This window comes from Coregonus lavaretus (assembly GCF_964263955.1).
Source record: "Coregonus lavaretus genome assembly, chromosome: 17".
Taxonomy (NCBI): Eukaryota; Metazoa; Chordata; class Actinopteri; order Salmoniformes; family Salmonidae; genus Coregonus; species Coregonus lavaretus.
The window spans coordinates 44,843,184-44,852,177 of NC_140004.1; the positions used below are offsets into that span (position 1 = coordinate 44,843,184).

Below are 8,994 nucleotides of genomic sequence, written 5' to 3' on the forward strand. Positions count from 1 at the left end.
ACGCACAGGCTTTCATATGCTGTAGCACTCAGTGACAAAACGAACGCACAGGCTATCATATGCTGTAGCACTCAGTGACAAAACGAACGCACAGGCTTTCACATGCTGTAGCACTCAGTGACAAAACGAACGCACAGGCTTTCATATGCTGTAGCACTCAGTGACAAAACGAACGCACAGGCTTTCACATGCTGTAGCACTCAGTGACAAAACGAACGCACAGGCTTTCATATGCTGTAGCACTCAGTGACAAAACGAACGCACAGGCTTTCATATGCTGTAGCACTCAGTGACAAAACGAACGCACAGGCTTTCATATGCTGTAGCACTCAGTGACAAAACGAACGCACAGGCTTTCATATGCTGTAGCACTCAGTGACAAAACGAACGCACAGGCTTTCATATGCTGTAGCACTCAGTGACAAAACGAACGCACAGGCTTTCATATGCTGTAGCACTCAGTGACAAAACGAAAAGCAGAGTGGAGTCTTTGTTTGTCTTTTTTCTCTCCCCAGAGCAGCCATTTTAGCCATATAGTGGGAAACAGCTGACGACATTGATTAGCTTGTTTAGCAGGGAGCAGACAGACAGACAGACAGACAGACAGACAGGTTCTTAGCATGTTTATGCGGTTGTCAGACAGTCCACTGTGGAGGAGAGAGGGAACCAGACACACAGGGACATATCAGAGCACCGCTAAGCGCGAAGAACTGCTAACATGTTGATGATCTGTCCTTAGACAACTACAGTCTGAGTCATATGCACAACAGGCTCTATCCTGACCCATAGAAACATTTAGCCTGAAATCCAGAACCTGTTTTGCTTACATTCCACTCCATGTCCTCCGTGTCATACAAAGGAGTGGAATGATAACAGACTGGTACCCAGGCTAAGAAACATTATCCCCTGTACACACATTTGCAGAAGAAGAACACCTCCACCTGCTTTCACAAGTGAAGGTGTGCAGATAACATCCCGTCCCTTACCCCCATTAAAATTAGGCTTCCTATTTGACAGTGTATCCAAAACATTTAACCAACCTTCAGAATTAAAATATTACATATCTGTGTGAACTAAAGCCACAGTTATTGTATTAGTACATAATAAACCTCTCTTCTGTCCTCAATCCTCTCTCGCTTCTCTCTCTCTTCTCTCTCTCTCTCTCTCTCTCTTCTCTCTCCCGCTCTCTTCTCTCTCTCAGTCCATGTTGCAGGCCAGGAAGGCTGGGCTCTCTATGGCTACAAAGACGTCCCTCAAGGACCAGGAGCTGGTGAGAGAGACACACCGTTCACCACTTGTTAATCTATTCAGTCTGACCTTTCCTTGGTCATCTTGTGTGAAGTGCTGTCCTGTGTGAGGTGTGAGTTTATAAATAGCATAGTGTGGCTTTCCCTGGTACAGTACTCTCCCTCTTTCTTTCTCTCTCTCTTCCTCTCTCCCTCTCCCTTATGCCCCTCTCCCTACCTCTCCCTCTCTCCCTCCCTCTCCCTCTCTCCCTACTTCTCCCTCTCTCCCTACCTCTTCCCCTCTCCCTACCTCTCCCCATCTTCCTAATTCTCCCTCTCTCCCTACCTCTCCCCCTCTCCCTACCTCTCCCCCTCTCCCTACCTCTCCCCCTTATCCCTCTTCCCTTCTGCCTACCTCTCCCCTTCTCCCTACCTCTCCCCCTCTCCTACCTCTCCCCCTTATCACTCTCCCCCTCTCCCTACTTCTCCCCCGTATCCCTCTCCCCCTCTCCCTACCTCTCCCCCTCTCCCTACCTCTCCCCCTCTCCCTACCTCTCTCCCTCCCCCTCTCCCTACCTCTCTCCCTCCCCCTCTCCCTACCTCTCTCCCTTCCCCTCTCCCTACCTCTCCCCCTCTCCCTACCTCTCCCCCTCCCCCTCTCCCTAACTCTATTACCTCTCTCCCTACCTCTCCCCCTCTCCCTGCCCCTCTCCCTACCGCTCCCTACCTCTCTCCCTACCTCTCCCCCTCTCCCTACCTCTCCCTCCCCTCTTCCTCTCTCCCTCTCCATACCTCTCTCCCTCCCCCTACCTCTCTCCCTGACCCCATATTCCTGTCACATTCTGAGAAGAACTTCCTCTCATCTCCTCACCTTGCTTCTCCTGATGACTGATGGTGACTCATATATTTTGTAAGGGGGCAGGTAGCTTAGTGGTTAAGAGCGTTGTGCCAGTAACCGAAAGGTCGCTGGTTCTAATCCCCGAGCCGACTAGGTGAAAAATCTGTCGGTGCCCTTGAGCAAGGCACTTAACCCTAATTGCTCCTGTAAGTCGCTCTGTATAAGAGCGTCTGCTAAATGACAAAAAATGTAAAAAAAATGTAAAAAATGTAACATTCCAGTTCTAACCAAACAAACAATAGAGGGTTCTGTGTGCATCTCGACTCTGCTCTGCATTACCCACTATCACTGACACCTAAATACTGCACCTGACTAAACATTGTCTGTTTCCCTCTCTGTTTCCCTCTTTGTTTCCCTCTTTGTTCCTCTCTCTGTTCCCCTCTCTGTTCCTCTCTCTGTCTCTCTCTGTCTTTGTCTCTCTCTCTCTCTCTCTCTCTCTCTCTGCCTCTCTCTGTCTCCCTCTCTCTCTCTCTCTCTCTCTCTGTTTCTGTCTGCCTCTCTCTCTCTCTCTGTCTCTCTCTCTCCCTCTCTCTCTCTCTCTGTCTCTCTGTCTCTCTGTCTCTGTCTCTCTCTGTCTCTCTCTCTCCCTGTCTCTCTCTCTCCCTGTCTCTGTCTCTCTCTCGATCTCTCTCGATCTCTCTCTCTCTCTCCCTCCCTCTCTCTCTCTCTCTCTCTCTCTCTCTCTGTCTCGATCTCTCTCTCTCACTATCTGTTCCCCTCCCTTTCAACCTTGATATTTCTCCTTATTTCAAAAATGTTCTGTTCTTCTCTACCTCTCTCCCCCTTCCTATCTATCTTTCTCTCTGTCCCTCTACCTCTCTCACCCCCTCTCTCCCCATTCCTCCACTCTTCTATTTATTTCATCCTTCTCCCCTCTCTCTCTCTCTCTCTCTCTCTCTCTCTCTCTCTCTCTCTCTCTCGCTCTCTCCCTCTCCCCCCTCCCCTCCTACAGAAGAACCACGTGTATAAGAAGACCCTGCAGGCTCTGATCTACCCTATCTCCTGCACCACGCCCCATGCCTTCCAGGTGTGGACCGCCTCCACACCCACCTACTGCTACGAGTGTGAGGGGCTGCTGTGGGGCATCGCCCGCCAGGGCATGAGGTGTGCTGAGTGTGGGGTCAAAGTTCACGAGAAGTGCCAGGAGCTGCTCAACGCTGACTGTCTACAGAGTGAGTAGAGGAGGAAGGAGGAGGAAGGGGAAAGGAGACATGGGGAAAAAGAGATTGGGGTAGTAAAAATGGGAGGAATAGGAGGAAGGGGAAAGGAGACATGGGGAAAAAGAGATTGGGTTAGTAAAAATGGGAGGAAGGAGGAGGTTGAAATGCAGAGGACGTTAAATTGTATTTTGTCTTGTGAAACTAGCAACGTGCATGCCCCGCCCTCCTGAGGATCTGTCTTTTTCAGCCATCTATTTCCTGTGTTTGAGGGCTGCAAAATTCACTTGGCACATTAATCTCGCTGGATTGATTGCTTTCATTTTACTCCTGTGGCTCTTTCATACTCTCGCCTGTTGTTTCTTTCCCGTTAACGTTACGACTGCGGAAATGTTTGTAATGACCTGTCAAACACACCCCGGTGATGGCTGTAATGGGCTCAATGGAATACATTGTCTTTCCGTTGAATCTATAAGAACGCTAAAGCTTCGTCTGGGATTTAACACACTGTCTCATAACTTACATCACACGAAAGATAAGAAATATAACTTCATTTTTTGTGAAATTTAAGAAAGTTCTAATTTAATACAGTTTAAATGTTTACAAATTTGCTGCGCTGAAATGAAAGCAACTTCCGAAAATGAACACTGGGATTATAGTGATATTATGTCTGATCTGGCAAACAATGTAAATTATGTTTAGATAGGTGTAATCTAGGGTATCCTGCTGTTGACACACGTGTTGAATTATGCAACAGAATGTGACAACAACAGTAATTAATGAAGCAGTCTAGACAGAGCAGGTGAGTACAGGTAGGGTAGACGGGGAAAGTGTTTGGTGGTTGCAGCCCCCCCCCCCCCCCCTATATGTTAATGTCTTAATATATGCAAATACACCCGGTGAATCTATGCAAATGAGCCACATATCCTTTTCTTTATTTGAACACAAAATATAAAAAGAATACTGGATACAATAACAAAATGTATATATGAGTGCATTATATGAAAAAAATAAGTGAAATTTGACAACCATTAATTATTTGTCCGTGCCAGTAAAATGTTTTATGTGCTATAATCATCTGATGGATTACAAAAATTCTAAAAGTTTGTAGTATCTCCATCCATTGTAAATTGCTTTGGATAAAAGCGTCTGCTAAATGGCATAGATTATTATTATTATTTTTATATATTGTCCAACTTTTGCATTTATTAGAATTGTTTTTTAAAACCTTTTAACAATTTTGATTACTGTTGCTAGTGTAACTCTCCCTCTCCTTTCCAATCCCCCTCTCCTCTCCTCCCCTCTCTCATCCCCTCTCTCCTCCCCGCTCTCATCCCCTCTCTCCTCCCCTCTCTCCTCCCCTCTCTCATCCCCTCTCTCCTCCCCTCTCTCCTCCCCTCTCTCCTCCCCTCTCTCCTCCCCTCTCTCCAGGGGCAGCTGAGAAGAGCTCTAAGACGGGAGCAGAGGACCGGACCCAGCACATCATCACAGCTATGAAGGACAGGATGAAGATCAGGGAGAGGAACAAGCCTGAGATCTTTGAGGAGATCAGGGCTGTGTTCGGTGTCACTAAGCTGCTCCATGCACAGCAGATGAAGACCATCAAACAGAGCGTGTTAGACGGAACCTCCAAGTGGTCCGCCAAGATCACCATCACTGGTAGGTATTGTACAGCAACACTGTACCACACCACGCTGCAACACTGTACCACACTGCACTGCAACACTGTACCACACTGCACTGCAACACTGTACCACACTGCACTGCAACACTGTACCACACTGCACTGCAACACTGTACCACACTGCACTGCAACACTGTACCACACCGCACTGCAACACTGTACCACACTGCACTGCAACACTGTACCACACCGCACTGCAACACTGTACCACACTGCACTGCAACACTGTACCACACTGCACTGCAACACTGTACCACACTGCACTGCAACACTGTACCACACTGCACTGCAACACTGTACCACACTGCACTGCAACACTGTACCACACCGCACTGCAACACTGTACCACACTGCACTGCAACACTGTACCACACCGCACTGCAACACTGTACCACACCGCACTGCAACACTGTACCACACCGCACTGCAACACTGTACCACACTGCACTGCAACACTGTACCACACCGCACTGCAACACTGTACCACACCGCACTGCAACACTGTACCACACTGCACTGCAACACTGTACCACACCGCAGAACGGCTGTCAACAGTTTAGTGAAATACACTACATTACCAAAAGTATGTGGACACCTGCTCATCGAACATCTCATTCCAAAATCATGGGCATTAATATGGAGTTGGTCCCCCCTTTGGCTGCTATAACAGCCTCCGATCTTCTGGGAAGGCTTTCCACTAGATGTTGGAACATTGCTGCAGGGACTTGCTTCCATTCAGGCACAAGAGCATTAGTGAGGTTGGGCACTGATTTTGGTCGATTAGGCCTGGCTCACAGTCAGCGTTCCAATTCATCCCAAAGGTGTTTGATGGGGTTGAGGTCAGGGCTTTGTGCAGGCCAGTTAAGTTCTTCCACACCGATCTCGACAAACCATTTCTGTATGGACCTCGCTTTGTGCACGGGGGCATTGTCATGCTGAAACAGGAAAGGGCCTTCCCCAAACTGTTGCCACAAAGTTGGAAGCACAGAATCGTCTAGAATGTCATTGTATGCTGTAGCATTAAGATTTCCCTTCACTGGAACTAAGGGGCCTAGTCCGAACCATGAAAAACAGCCCCAGACCATTATTCCTCCTCCACCAAACTTTACAGTTGGCACTATGCATTCTCCTGGCACCGTCAAACCCAGATTCGTCCGTCGGACTGCCAGATGGTGAAGCATGAGTCATCACTCCAGAGAACACGTTTCCACTGCTCCAGAGTCCAATGGCGGCGAGCTTTACACTACTCCTGCCGACGCTTAGCATTGCGCATAGTGATCTTAGGCTTGTGTGCGGCTGCTCGGCCATGGAAACCCGTTTCATGAAGCTCCAGACGAACAGTTCTTGTGCTGATGTTGCTTCCAGTGGCAGTTTGGAACTCAGTAGTGAGTGTTGCAACCGAGGACAGATGATTTTTACGCACTGCACGCTTCGGCACTCGGCAGTCCCGTTCTGTGAGCTTGTGTGGCCTACCACTTTGCGGCTGAGCCGTTGTTGCTCCTAAACATTTCCACTTCACAATAACAGCACTTACAGTTTACCGGGGCAGCTCTAGCAGGGCAGAAATGTGATGTACTGACTTGTTGGAAAGGAGGCATCCTATGACGGTGCCACGTTGAAAGTCACTGAGCTCTTCAGTATGGGCCATTCTACTGCCAATGTTTGTCTATGGAGATTGCATGGCTGTGTACTCGATTTTATACACCTGTCAGCAGCAGGTGTGGCTGAAATTGCCGAATCCACTCATTTGAAGGGGTGTCCACATACTTCTGTATATATAGTGTATGTTTCGTTGCAAAAACAGGTTACTATTGATGTTCCAGAACAGTGGTTGACGCGTGGAGTGAAATAAGTGCTCTTATATTTATTTCTCAGCTGCTCATATTAAGCACAGGCTCCGCTATAAAATCGAAGTAGCATCATTATCATCATCAACCCGGCATCATTGAAAAACGGACTAGCGGGAAAGCACGCAGCCTCCATTCGCTATTCGAGTACATACTGATGACATGTATTTTTTCCCTTGCCCCTGATCCTGTCCATTTTTTTTATTAATGGGCCATTCTAAATCTAAACTAATTTGACATATTAGTAAAGACAAGATTACATTGAGAATAGTCTGATGGGTTTAAAATGTGATCATTTGATGAGAGAACAGCTGTGCAGCCTGAGGCAAGGAACCGAGAGCAAGCTTTTTTTTGCGACTTTCTCAACTCAATAGCCTGTAGTCGCATCATGCAGCCCATAGATGTTTTGATTATAAGGTTTGTATCATTCACAACTAAAGTTGCCAAATAACTCTAAATCTAGTTTATAGGATCTGTTTCAAATGATCACTTTTACAACAAACAGTAGCCACTTCATATGCGCACTCGCTCCAGAATGGGGAAAAATATCCTTTCTATTTTATTCAGCTGAGTTCAATTATACTTCTTCTTACTATAAAATCATATAATATAAAATAATGGCACGGGACTTATAAGCATATATTTTCAGCTAAATGAACAAGCCTACGGCCTATGGCATGGAACATTGCCAGATAACATACAGTAGGCCATGTAAGTTTCCCTGCATTAAAGTCCCCGGCCACTAGGAGCGCCGCCTCTGGATGAGCGTTTTCCTGTTTGCTTATGGCCTTATACAGCTAATTGAGTGCGGTCTTAGTGCCAGCATCGGTTTGTGATGGTAAATAGACAGCTACGAAAAATATAGATGAAAACTCTCTTGGTAAATAGTGTGTTCTACAGCTTATCGTGATATACTCAACCTCAGGAGAGTAATACCTCGAGACTTCCTTAATATTAGATTTTGTGCACCAGCTGTTGTTTACAAATAGACACAGACCACCACCCCTTGTCTTACCGGAGGCGGCTGTTCTATCTTGCCAATGCAGTGTAAACCCCGCCAGCTGTATGTTATCCATGTCGTCGTTCAGCCACGACTCGGTGAAACATAAGATATTACAGTTTTTAATGTCCCGTTGGATATTCGTGATCGTAGCTCGTCCATTTTGTTATCCAATGATTGTACGTTGGCTAATAGGACTGATGGTAGACGCAGATGATCCACTCGCCGTCGGATCCTTACAAGGCACCCCGACCTACGTCCCCGATATCTCTGTCTCGTTCTCCTGCGAATGACAGGGGCCTTGTCGGGTGTCTGAAGTAAATCCTTCGCGTCCGACATGTTAAAGAAAAAATCTTCGTCCAGTACGAGGTGAGTAATCGCGGTCCTGATATCCAGAAGATCTTTTCGGTCATAAGAGACGGTGGCAGAAACATTATGTACAAAATAAGTTACAAATAACGCAAAACAACACACAATAGCACAATTGGTTAGGAGCCCGTAAAACGGCAGCCATCTCCTCCGGCGCCATTATAAATAGATTAATATATTTAGTGGTTTAATTTAAATAGATTAATGTATTTAGTGGTTTAGTTTAAATAGATGAATGTATTTAGTGGTTTAGTTTAAATAGATTAATGTTGTTAGTGGTTTAGTTTAAATAGATTAATGTATTTAGTGGTTTAATTTAAATACATATTACACTATTATTAAAAAACACTTTTTAACCAGGTCTCTAAGCGACTGTAACACCCCATAACTTTACCACCTGTAGTGACTTTGCTGGTACTCAGATACTCAGATACCCATAATAATAACCAACTATTCTCCAATCTATAACATTTTGGGCCATCAAGTGTTTATCAACCAACTGCCTGATGATCAACCAACTGCCTGATGATCAACCAACTGCCTGATAAACATTTGATGGCCCAAATGTAATCGTTTGTCAAGTTTAGTTGCAGTGAAGTTACACAGTTGAATTAGCAACCGTTTCTTGTGTTGGCCTGCTGAGCAAAGCCTGCTACTGCTTGGTCTTAGATAGGGAATCAAAGAGGGAGGGAATCAAAGGTCTGTTAAAGGGTGTGTGACTAAAAACATCATAGTGATTTGATATCACTGCACAGATAGGCTACTGAAATCATGTTTGTTTGTTGTTTATCGGTCTAAATGTTGTTTGTTTAT

General features: G+C 46.1%; 1 pseudogene across 1 annotated transcript in view; it reads left to right on the forward strand.

Moving 5' to 3' along the window:
- The first annotated feature begins 1,204 nt into the window (after positions 1-1,204).
- Positions 1,205-8,994, forward strand: part of LOC311144525 (protein unc-13 homolog B-like) — an 80,156-nt pseudogene continuing 72,366 nt past the window's right edge. Inside the window, exons 1-3 of the transcript in view lie at positions 1,205-1,270; positions 3,077-3,296; positions 4,713-4,940. The product of the transcript in view is annotated as a protein unc-13 homolog B-like (transcript). The remainder of the gene's footprint in view (positions 1,271-3,076; positions 3,297-4,712; positions 4,941-8,994) is intronic.